At 36.1% G+C, this 13,399-nt stretch overlaps 1 protein-coding gene across 1 annotated transcript in view; it reads right to left on the bottom strand.

Annotated features, from left to right (window-relative positions):
* PDSS2 (decaprenyl diphosphate synthase subunit 2) overlaps nt 1-13,399 on the bottom strand; it is a 287,396-nt gene that overhangs the window by 97,999 nt on the left and 175,998 nt on the right. The gene's annotated exons all lie outside the window — the stretch shown is intronic.

The following is a 13,399-nucleotide window of genomic DNA, read 5'->3' as shown; positions in this document are numbered from 1 at the left end:
AGACGATCTTGGAATACAATTTTCCAAAAGGCAAAACAGACTTACAACGAATAACTTAGCCTGTAAAGCTGAGTATAATCCTATTGGGGGAGAAGAAGGGGGAGGGAAAGGACCTTTAATGGAATAGGAGACTTTTAAGCATTTTAGATGAAAACAAGAAGAGTCTAATAGGAACCTGAAATACAAATACAAGAGTCCAGACAAACCTGGAAAGGTAAATTTATTTAAGTAAATGGAAGGAGCTGTACAATGATATAGGGCTAACATTCTAATTGGGGAAGAAGAGTCAAGTATCCATTCAGAGCCAAATTAAAAAACAAACAAACAATTTTTTGTGGGGGGTGGGGACTGATTGATTCCTTTCTGAGGGTTTTAAGAGGGAAAATAGAAGAGAGGGTAAAATCAGGAATATTTTAGTACAGAAAGGAGGAAAGAGGGAGTAAAATTTGCTATTTCTTATAATTGGAGTGTATAAGAATATACAAACATGGAGGAGGGGGGAAGTGGGAATCAGAGAACCTCACTTTAATCTGAAACAAAGGGGGATTGTACTCACACAGAGTTTGGTGTAGAAATACATCAAACTCAACAAAGAAACAAGTGGGGATATGGAGGGGATGTTTAGAGGGAAGATGATACTGGGGAGAAAATAGTTATAAGTGAAGCAAAGCTCCTCATGCTAAAGGGGAAATTAAAAGGGGGTCCCTCTTTGACAAATAAGAACTGGCTGAACAAACTGTATATGAATATGATGGAATATTATTGCTTCATAAAAAAAACTACAAAAGAGACAATTTCAGAGATTATGAGGTAGTATGAACTGTTGCAGAGCGACACTGAAGAAAAGCTATATTAAAGACTTAAAAACACTGACCAACCATGTCTCCAGAGGATCTATGAGGAGGCATGTTATCCAACTCTTGACAGAGAGATGATGGGCACAAGGAGCAGAGACATACAATTTTGAAGACTGACCACTGTATAGGTTGGTGTTATTTGACTACGATTATTTCTTAAAATAATTTTTCTTCTTCTTTCTTTTTCTCTTTAATCAGGGGAGAGCAAGTAGCAATAATGATGCAAAAAAGAGAGTCATTATAACATTTAAAAAACCCACAGAAGAGAAGAGAAAGAAATTTTGAAGGAAGCACAGACAGGCAGGACAGTTTTGAAAATAACAAGCAGAATTTATTATATACTTAAGCAAGTAGTATGCAATGGAGATTCATGATTTCATATAAAATCCTCTTTTTGTGTTTGGCTATGTATATGGAAAAACTTTTTTTTTTTGCTTAGAATAAAAATATGCTAAAAAGTATCACCAACATAGTCAATGCAGTATGAATGAAATTATAAAAACTTTGTAATGAGACAATCAAGAAGATGCTGGGATAGTAGCATTCAGGGATGTCATCGTTAAGATAGCAAAATAACAGTGAAGTCATTTGAGTGTTCCTGGCTGATCTGCTTATAGTCTACAAGACTGGACATAGAATAAACAGAATTAAACCATGCGAATGGCAACAGAAGCAGGTTCATGCAATTTTCTTTTATTTTAAAAGAGGAACTTTTCTTCGGCCCAGCCCTCCTTCCTCACATATACACTTCAATGTTTTCACAGTTTATAATATCAGAAATGACCTCCGGGTCAGGCATTTGTCACTTAATGACCTGTTGGGCTAATGGCCTTTAGCTTTGCCTAGGGCACACAAGTCCTCCAGTTGGTCATTAGCTGCCAGGAAAGGGCATCCCTCCAATCACTATTGCTAAATAAATAAAATTTGCTCCAGGGCTAAGACCTTATAAGCCAACTTTGGCCTGGGGTGAATTTTTTAGTTGAGTGTTTACAACTCTGAAGATTGAAGAAAATGATGGAAATGCCAAAGCGTTAACTAGATCAACCCAACTGGGCTGTGCATCACTACTAATGAAATGTGTCCATGTGGATTTTTTTCCAGAGGTGGTAAAGTGTTTTTTGTTTGTGGTTATTCCAATTAGGTATTGGTCTTATACTAGCAGTCCCACAACTTACAAGTACATTATACAAAAAAACAATTCACTTATGCCTTGATAGTCCAGCACTCAAAACATATTTTCTGAAAGGAAGTTGTAAACATCTCACTAGATCCTCAGAATAGCCTTGTGAGTTAGTCAAGTATTATTAGCTACATTTTATAAATGAAAAATATAAGGTTTAAAAACGTTGAAGTGACTTGCCCAAGGTCACAAAGGTGGTGTGTCTATGCTCCTTCTACTCTGCCAGTCTACCACAGCTGCCACCCAAAAGCTGATTTAGTCCGTAATGTTGTTGACACACTGTAGATTGAAATGAAAAATAGGAGAAAGTAATACTTTCCTGCAACACTAGTAATTAAATCAAGCAAAACTGAATAAGTACCACTTAAAACTTTATTTTGAATGCTAGCACTTGAAAAGTAATTTTTAAAGAAGTAAAAAAGGAAGATAAAGACTTGTGGAAATAATGAAGGGCAAATCTGAGTACTTCTAAGGCCTTTGCAGGTTAGTTTAATTTCACTTCCACACTAATGGTCTTTCTTGTAATGGATATATTATTACCTGAATTTTTCCCCTTATATATCATGATTAGGATTGGTTCACAAAGAGAACAGAGGACAAAAAGAAAAGGGATGATTACATAGGAGGAGAAAAGATGGGGGGAGGAGAATAGAACATGACTGCTTTCTTCAAATATTCAACGGATATACAGAAGAAGGATAAGGCTTCCCTCCTTCCCATCAGAAGAAAAACATTTAACCAGGGAGTGAACGTTATAGGGAGGCAGAATTCAACTCATTAAAAATTAGAACTGTTCCAAAATGAACTGCTTCATAAAATTTTGAGTTCCCAGCACTACAAATTTCTCATACAAAGGCTGGATGGCCACCTATCAGGAGATGTAGCTACAGGGATGGATTAATGCTTCAGGTAAGGGTTAAATTAGGTCACCTCTGAGGTCCCTTCCAACTCTAAGGTTCAATGACTTAAAAAATTTATGCTAGTGAAGAATGCAAATCATGATTTAACTTGTTTGACTCTTGGAGTATGTATCCAAGAGAGAATGTCAGAGACAGACAGACAGAGAGAGAGAGAGAGAGAGAGGGAGAGCGTCCGTGTGTGCGTGTGCGCGTGTGTGCGTGTGTGTGTGTGTGTGTGTGTGTGTCTGGAACCGGGCGGGAAGGGGTAGTGGGAGAGAGAGCAAAGAGACCTATAAAAAATCTGGGTTGGTAAATTTATTGTACTTAAAGGTCAATTATAATAATAATTACGGAATTTTCTCTTGAAGTCCTGTAAGTCACTGAATAACTGCACTAAGAAGAAATAATTAGAAGATATGTATCTTTCACTCAAAAGCATTAATATGAGACAACAGCCTATCCAAGGGCTATTTGGGTGTCTCAAATGCTACCAGCCTTCATAGAATCGTTGTCAGGAGGGTCACCTAGCCTTCAGTGGAAGATCTCTAGGGAGGCAGAATCTACTGCTTCCTGGGGTGGCCCATTTCACCTTAAAGATCTTTATACTGTGCATAAACTAGCATTTCTGGAACTTCTAGCCACTTCTCTTAGTTCTGTCCCTGGGACTAAGTAGAATAAATCTGATCCCTTTTCCACATGATACCCTTTCAAATACTTGAAGACAGCTGTCATGATAGTAATAACTAGTATTGACATAGTGCTTTCAAGTTTTCTCTTTACAAGCATCATATCATTTGATCCTAACAACTCCATGAAATAGGTATGGACAAGTATTATTATCCCTGTTTCTGAGATAAGGAAATTGAAACTCAAAAAGATTGAATAATTTAGTCATGGTCACACGGCTAGTGTTAGAGGTAAGATTTGAACTCAGGCCTTACTAACTCCAAATCTAGGATTCTACCTACAGTATTATACTGGATAATGTACATCTTACTTCTAAACATTCCCATTTCTTCACGTGGCATGATCCATGATCTCCAGGTTCCACAGCACCTCTATTTTCTCAATGCCATTCCTAAAACGTGTTGCTCAGAACTGAACAAAATATTCCCAGACGGGAGGGCTAATCAGCTTTTGTGTTCTGTATACTACACCCACCCCTCAATGGAGCTTATGATCACATTTGCTATTTTGGCTGGTATGTACATGTTGACTCAAACTGTTAAACCTGAAAATTTGGTTGAAGGAAACAACAGAGCTAAGTGATAGAAAAATCCATGTTGTTTATTATTTTCCCTTAAAGCATAGTGGAGCTAGCTTACTTGTATGTACAAGGCGTCAGAGTATAAACTCTGGCTGCCTGAACAAAGCAATGAGAAAACTTATATTCGTTATTTTAGCAGAGCTAGCAAGCCTGTATGACCTCATTTTTATGACCCCCATGTATGTTTAACCATGATACAAGAAGAGGATTTTCCTTAATGGAATAGATTGTAAATACAACAAATTAGATAGTTGACAAAGTGTCAATTGGAATTACAACCCCAGGATCTCTGTGTTTAATTTGCCATTAACATTCCACAACATAGTATATGCCCATAAAATATTAAGATAAGGAAAAGTCACATAATTCAAGATAGTGTCTGGGGTCAAGGTTTTCACCCTTAACGGCCATGGACAGAGCAAGGAATGCTCCATCTGGATTTGTTGACATAAGATAGAGATATCTCTGAGCTTACTCAGAGAACAAAGAGACTGTTAGGATCAGGCTTTTCTTCTGGTTAAGTAGTTCAGGCCCTGAGTCTTATTGAAATTACAAAAATGATATAAAATAGTATAATATTTTCCACAACACTGAGCTTTCAGTCTACTAAAAACTCCACTCTTTTTAAATGGACTGCTTTTCAGCCGTATCTCCACCATACTATACTTTTGAAGTTTATTTTTTGAGCTCAATTGTAAGACTTTACATTTATCTCAATTAAATTCAACCTTGAGCTCCATTGTAAGACTTTACATTCATCTCATTTAAATTTAATCTTCACAGGTTTATCTCACTGTCCTAGTTGGTCAAGGTCTTTTTTGGATCTTGTGTCATCCAACATGTTAGCTATCCTCCTAGCTTATATGTTACATATAAGGCTGATAAGCATGTAAAAATTAACTTCAAAAATATGAAATCATGATTTTAATGGACTGCAAACTCTACATGACTTTACATTTTATCTCATTAAATTTCATCTTATTAGATTTGACATTATTTAAACTGTTTAAATCTTTTTGGGTAGTGTGTCACCAGTGAATCTGATAGGCGATATACCTACACCTTCATCCTTCTCACTGGTAAAAATGTTTAATGGCCTAGGGCCAAGGATCTCTGGGGACACTCCACTAAAGACATCTTCTTTCCAAGATTACCACTCTTTGAGTTCAGTTTCCAGCAAGTTCTAAATCCATCTAACTATTATCATATCCCAAGATTTAAAGTAGGTTCCCTTCAGGAGACAATTTGGGTTTTTTACCAACCTGATGTTGGCCTCTTGGCCAGCATTCTTTGAATACATTTCACACTTTTCCAATGGCTCAACAACTATGAAATATCTAAGCGTGCCAGATGCTGTAAAGGATAGAAAAATACAAGAAATAAAATAATTCCTACTCCCAATAAATTTAATTCTAATGGGGGAAACAACACAAATAATAACACATATAATACGCTCATATAATATATATATATATATATATATGCAAAAAGTAGTTAACTACGTGGTAGATTGGGAGGGAGAGCACTAGTAGCTGGGGATACCAAGAAAGTCTTCATGTAGAAAGATGGTGCTTGGACTGTGTCTCACAGGAAGACAAGGACTCTACGTGGTAGAGGTAAAGAAACAGTATATTTCAGGCATGGGGGATGCCAATGCAAAGGTGTTGAGATGGAAGACAGAGCGTCATGAGTTGGGAAATGAGAGAAAGTCACATTGTCTGAATCACAGAGTTGGGATGAGGGGGGAATAATTTACAACGAGGCTGGAAAGGTAAGTTGGGGCCAGGTTGTGAAGGGCTTTAAAAACTAACCAGAGGGGTTTATATTCTAGTTGAGGGGTAAGCCGCTGGAATAGGTTCACTAGGAGAATCACATAGATCTACGTTTAGGGAAAATTACTTTGGCAGTGGAGTGACGAGAGACTTGAAGCAGAGAGGACAATTAGGAGGCTGTTGCAATTTTCTAGGTGAAAGGTGACGACTAAGGCTTGGACTAAGGTGATAGGTGTGAGTGGAGTGAAGGGGTCAGGTGCTGTTTGTTGTTTGTCCTTTGTTCTCAAAGGGCACCAATGACATCAGAAAAGTGATGTCTTGACTTGCAAGTGAACTGGATTTAAGTGAGGCAGAGCTGCGCCAGTCACCAGCCTAACTCTCTCCTGCAGAGTCACTCGAGTCCAGTGGCACAGACATAGATCAGGACAACGCAATGGGAGACCTTGGCCTTTTAAAGCTAAGGTCTTTCCCAGGTCTCAGTTTGTCTGAGGCAACACCCTTTCAGTAATTAAAGGCTTGGTAAGAATGGAAGCAAAAGACAGCCTAGTTTGCCTTTATGAAAGAATCATTCTGGGAAGGGGAGACCCTCAGTTTCTGGCCAGAACAAAAACAACTACTACTTACACTCAGAGACATCAAAACTCAAACAATGAGCAAGTGAGGCTTGGGCTGGGACTTAAATTATTGGCCAATCAGTGAGAGCCAGAGTGATTTGGGTTTAAAGGCATAGTCAAGTAGCTCCATTTGAATCCCAATGGGCTTTATCACAGCCTAGTTTTCTAGAATAATATTTTAAGAAATCATAAACAAAAACTATATGAAACAAAATTGTTAACTGTCCCATTTTTTTTTTTTTGGAAAAACGATAGAATAAATAAGTAGGAAAAAAAAATCTAGCCCTCAAGCCCCAAGATATCTAGATGCTAGAAATGCTGTGAAGGTAGAAAGGCAAGGTGTGGTAACTGATGTGTGTTTAAGGAGAGCAATGAGTCCAGGACAATGTTGAGATTATGAACATTGGTGGTGATGCTTTCACTTTAAATTGGGAAAATTGAAAGGGGGAGGGTTTAGAGGAAAAGATATTAAGTTCAGTTTTGGACTGAAGTATAAGATGTCCCTGGGGTATCCAGTTTAAAATGTCCAATAGTCAAATGAGTGATAAAGGACTGAAATTCAGAGAGAATGAAACTGTTTGTGTAGATTTGGGAGTCATCTACACAGAGATAATTAAATCTATGGAAGCTGATGAGGTTAACAAGAAAGAATATTGAGGGAGAAGACAAGAATGTCTAGGACATAACCCTAGGGTACATGCACAGTTAAGAGGTATGATGTGGATGATGATCCATAGTGTCCTGGAAGATATCTGTAAACACTCAAGAGTTTTATCTGACCATGCACACAGTATCTACCACCGCCACCACTCTATCTACTGAAGATGCTCTCTATATCTGGAATGTCTTGTGTCTCCCCAACTCCATACTCTTCTTTTACTGACATCTTAGCCATTATTAAGGCTCTATTCAATATTATATCACACACGAAACCTTCCCTCATCTTTCTTTCCCCACCAGCTAGAAGTGATTTGTCCCCCCACTCATGTAATATATAGCAATTTATGGAACCTCTAACAAAGTGCACTGAACATGGTGGGTACCAAGGTAATGCGTGTTGACTAACTAGTACACACCTTCCCTATTAACCACTCTAACTTCAGAGGCAAGGGTAATAAAATTTACATAACAACTTGGAAAAGCACTAGATTTTTTTTTTTCTGAATCAATCAATCAGCACTTATTAAAACCAAGGCTCTATGTTAGGAGCTGGTGATATAGATTTATACAAAAATCTAAAGCATCAGAAATACGTCAAGGTAGAAAGGAAGTTCTTAAAACAAGCCCAGTGTTTCACTGGCTTCATGTATCTATGTAAAAATGTTTATATGCTAAATATGTTTATGAAGATAAAGAGTAAATGTAACATCTCCCTTGTGAACATACTGAAAGACATCCTACCTTTTGAACACACTCATCCTTCCTATGAAAAACTACATTCCAGTAGGTTATCATGCAGAAAGAACATGGATCTTAAGTTGTACTAGGTTTGTTAAAGATGCTAAAGAGCTATTAATTCAATAATTTCTGTAAATAAAACTAAATCTTACAGCCCTGACATTACAAGAAATACCCTGTCACATAAAAGTATATATTTTATTTCAATATAGCTCTTTTTTTAGATTATTGTGCTTGTAACATCAACTCAAAACTATAATTTAACATCCTAGACAAGATAAACAGCAAATCAGCAATAGAGATTCTTTAATAAAATGTATGTTAGATTTGGTGGGAGAAGAGTAGATTTATATGCATAAATTGGGAATGTTTATACAAACAAAAGTCTTTCTTGTAAACAACATATTTATGCCTTTAGGAAAACAAAGTTAACATAAGGAAATACATCAGCTATGTAAGGAGTACATCTGTTGCCACTGGTTATTTATAAATGTAAATCACTAATGCTTAATAAAACAGTATTCAGGTGTGACCTCATGGTAGTGTTCTGGGCTGTGGGAGACAAAAACCCTGGTTCAATCACAGTAAAAAATTTCATTTCCCCAGTTTAATATATGGAAATTAGGCTACTCCACAAAAAGAGACATTCACATCCTACCAAAAGTAATATGGTAGGAGTCAGATCTTTAAATATATTGGCCTATATCACTAGTTAATAAATATTGACAAAATGATTTTTTTTAAAAAAGGTGTGTCAAATAGTTGGGGCAGCTAGGTAGTGAAGTGGATAGAGGGCCAGGCCTGTGGTCAGAAAGACTCCATCTTCCCAAGTTCAAATTTGGCCTCAGACACTTAAGAGCTGTGCGACCCTGGGCAAGTCACTTAACCCTGTTTGCCTCAGTTTCCTCATCTGTAAAATGAGCCGGAGAAGGAAAAGGCAAAACACTCCAGTATCTCCACCAAGAAAACCCCACATGCGGTCATGAAGAGTCAGACACAACTGAAAAATAACTGAATGACATGTCAAACAGTAGTTTGACTCTAAGGAGTCAAACTTGCATTGTAGCCTAATCTTAAAATATGAATCTAGTCTACAAATAAACAGAGTCTAAAGAGAACCTGCAATAGTGAATTGGTTTTAGAAAATTGCTGCCCTTTCTATTTTGTAATATTTTCCCCAATCATTTAGTGTGTCTCTTTGATAGGCTGATGTTCAAGTACTAAGATTTCAGGCTGCAATAGCCCCTTCATTACAACAGACAGTGATGCTTTACATGAATACAACATAGCAACTAACCTCAATGGGGTCAGGTAATTTATGGCTTCAGAACTGATATTCTGAGATATCTTTATCTGAAGGTCCTCATAGAACTAAAATAAAAAATTACCCTCAACTCGATCATAATTGAAAACATGAATGAACCTCAGCATTAATATTTTTAAATCAATTGTGAGCTTTTTCCTCATGAATCATAAATCTCATTTGTGCTCATGTCACTACTGAAACAGTATACAGCTGTAGCAAGAAGAAAATTACCAGAGGATTAATATAACAATTTCTATACTTAGTGTTATTTAAAAAATCTAAGTGTTACCTAAGGCAATTACCTTGCAGACCTCTAATATCTTCAGGGAAAGGCCTAAGGGAAAATAATTGACTTTGCTAATTTTACCCATGGCAATTATAAAATAGCTCTGCATTTCATTATGACTGCGGAATCCTTCATCTAATTGTCTGCCCCAAGAGAAGTAGAGAGATAAATAAACCATACAGAATCTCAGACAAGAGTCTAGTTGCACAATGAAATCGGTTTGTTAGAATGGATTTAAGTTTATAAAAATCACGTTTAGTTACTGTAAATAAAACAATTTGGGCTTGTTTTGGTTCTTCTGACCTGTGATTTTACTGATGACCTGAGCTCCCAGGAACCAAAGTTTCTCTTATCAATGCCAATAAGGAACTCTTCTGCAATTTAAAGATTAAGAGAGTTGACTGGGGGTACTGTGAGAAGATAAATGACTTGTCCAGAGTTCAAATTGGATTTGAATCCAGTTCCTCTAGACTTCAACAAAAACCCTCTATATTTACATTCTTAATACCTGAGAACTTACTTTATAAAAAAAGAAATCCAACATCATTGGCTAAAAATTGAAGATAATATAATGTAGAACAGATGTTTAGATAAGAAGAATCAGTGTTGTCAAAATAAAATATAACATCAAAATCACCTATGAAGTCCTTTAAAAAATCCCTAGAAAATAATAAATAAACATGGAAACAATAGCTTTAGTACAGCAATAATGGAAAAGTAAATCAGTGGAACAGATGAGATAAGGAAGAATTAGGAACAAGCTAAACTCAACCAAGTGTTCAATAAACCCAGATAATAAATGACTTAAGGAAGATAACCATATTTGACAAGAACTAGTTGAAAAATAGAAGGCAGTTTGGAAGAAATTTGTGTTAGACTAATATTAGTACAGCAAATTCAAAACGTATATGTGACCTGAATATCAAGGGTCACTCCATACAAAAAATCAGAGTACCCAATCAGGCAATTTTGATATCTATGGTTTGGTGAGAATTCTTAACCAAAGGAGGAACAGTGGTGATCCCAAAGGACAAAATGGGTATTTTTTTTTTATCGTGTGAAGTAGAAAAGCATTTACATATACAAAATCAAGACAACTATAATAAGAAAGGAAGCTGTCAAATAGGAAAAAAAGTCTTTGTCTTAACTATATCTCTTTTAAATGTCAGCTATCCAAGACATAAATGTAACTAACACAATTATAAAAGACCAGAACCATTACCTAGTAGATAAATTGTCAGATTAGCAACAGTTCTCAAATGAAAAATTACAAACTATTAAAATGAAAGAATGTTCCAAATCAGTGATGATTACGAGAAAAGCAAATCAAAGCAACTCTAAGCTTTCATTTCACAACCAGCAAGCTGACAGGTGACAAAAACATATGAAGAATGTATTAGTTAAGACACACTAATACTCTGTTGCTAGGGCTATGAATTGGTCCAACTATTCTGAAAAGCAACTTGAAATTATGCAAAAAAAGTGACTAAAATGCCTAAATCTTTTGACCTAAAGATCTCACTGCTAGGCACACATCCCAAGAATGTCAAAGATTAAAAAAAATTCATACACACACACATATTTCTTTCTTTCTTTCTTTCTTTCTTTCTTTCTTTCTTTCTTTCTTTCTTTCTTTCTTTCTATCTATCTATCTATCTATCCATCCCAAAGTATTTTTGGAAACCCTTTTTGTAGTAGAAAAGAACTAGAAACAAAGTAAATGTCCATTGGTGGGGGAATGGCTAAACAAACCGTGCTACATGAATGATTTCAATGAAACATTACTGTGTTGTAGGAAAAGATGAATTACAGAGAAGCGTGGGTAGACTTTGATTAGCTGATGCAAAGTGAAGCAAGCAGAAGCATGAAAACAATGATTATAAGGTAAACGGAAACTTAATGAGTCAAAACTGAAGGCTGTGTATTTATATTGACCAAGCCTCGCATTTAAGAATATAAGAATAATCCTCCCTCCCTTCTTTGAAGAAATACATGTACATGGGGGAGGGAGGAAACTATGGATGGGCAACATTGAATATAATGTTTAATTTGGTTGACGTGTTGGTTAGTTTTACTGAACAGCTCTTCCTTCTCTTTCTTTTTTATTCTTTGTTGGAAAGACTGGATCTCTAGGTAAGGTAGAGGAATGGATATGCTGGGAAATGAAAGCGATGTAAAAACAGTAACGATTTAAAAATTTATAAACTTCTTAAGAGGTGGTACTGAGGGTTCCCTCCCTGTTTTCTAAGTTTGTTTTGTTTTTTGCTGGCCACATACCTGAGAGATTAATAAATTATTCTATTTCTGAGGCATAACTTCGATTTGTATGAAAACTATTCTTTTGGGAACTATAAGTCCTTGAATGAAAGGAACCTTTTCAACACATGGAAGACATTCTTCAAATACGTTTCTCTGGATGCTAAGCACACTAGTATCAACCTACGATCCTTTCACTTTCAAAGACGATTCACATCATTTAGAAGTCATCTACTGTGGTTAAAACAGTGATACATCAAAAGCTGAGATTTACAGAGGCTCAACCACAGAACACTGAACAGAGTACTACAGGTATTTTAAACAAAATGAGTCAATGAAGCTTCTTTTGAAACTGACCTTGCAGAGATTTCAATGACCCCTTAAAGAACAAAGGCAGAAACTCTAAAAATCAAATATCCATGTTTAGGATAAGGAAAAGTGAGAATTGCTGAGAATAAAAGCTCAAGACATAATTGTCAAATTAAGTGAAAACATGCTATGATTTAAAGAGGAAAAAAAATCTCCTCACAGAAAGACTGATGAAATGAAATCTAGGAGTGCAAAACCCGTGCAGGGAGCATGCAGGTGAGAGGTTTACTGATAGGAAAAGAAATGGCTGATCATTGATTTCAAGAAGCTTCTCACTGAGCTGCTGATTTGAAATGTTAAAGATTATTACTTTTTTTTTAAATCAAGAAATGATGTCAAAAACCAGTGCCTAATGGAGCAGATGGTGGAGGTCTTGGACTCTGGGAACATTACAGCAATGGTCTTGAATGTAAAATACTGAATGAATTTCAGAGGCTTCCTGGTTTGATTTTAATGGAAATAAAGCATTTAATTCTCATAAATTCAAACAGTTACACAACTGAGGAGGGAAGAGTATATGTGAATAACACAAAGTGCTAACTAACTGAATGAGTAGAATACATCAGATATTATCTCACAAAGGTTTAAATTGATTTAAAACAAGCCATTAATTTCCACTTGTTATAATGCAATATTATATATTATTTAATATAAACAACAATTAATACCTTAAACTTATATAGCTCTTTCACTAAGAAAAGATCCAAATAAATTAAGTAAATAAAAGAAGAAACTGCTAAAAGCAATATGCTAAATCTTGTTTTTTTTTTGGAGGGGGGAAGAGGTCTCATGTAAATACACACATTCCATCAGTTGTTGTTAAAGAATAGTACAGAACATTTCGCACCCCCAAACTCTGGTACACATCCACAACCCTGAGTATGAAGAGCCCAAAGAGCACAAGTATCCCTATGAACTCTAAACAAAAAATTCATGCAGTAGTAAAAGGAAAGAACTGTCTTAAGAGCAAGAATAGAAATTGGGAACATGGAACTCACATGTGAACTACAGTGCAAATGGAAGTATAGAGGGTAAAACACAAGAGACTTCACTACACTGAAAGTCTAGGAAGTGACAACATGGAGGGGGCATTCAGTGGAAGGAACTGATCACTGCCGAAGGTGGAATTAGGTTGAGGTGTGTGGGGAGACACTTCCTTTTACTGTCCCCTTTTTTATATACATGCAAATCGAAT

This window comes from Trichosurus vulpecula, chromosome 7 (genome assembly GCF_011100635.1).
Source record: "Trichosurus vulpecula isolate mTriVul1 chromosome 7, mTriVul1.pri, whole genome shotgun sequence".
NCBI lineage: Eukaryota > Metazoa > Chordata > Mammalia > Diprotodontia > Phalangeridae > Trichosurus > Trichosurus vulpecula.
Note: the sequence above shows the minus strand (reverse complement) of the source record. Positions and strands in the feature narration are given on the sequence as shown.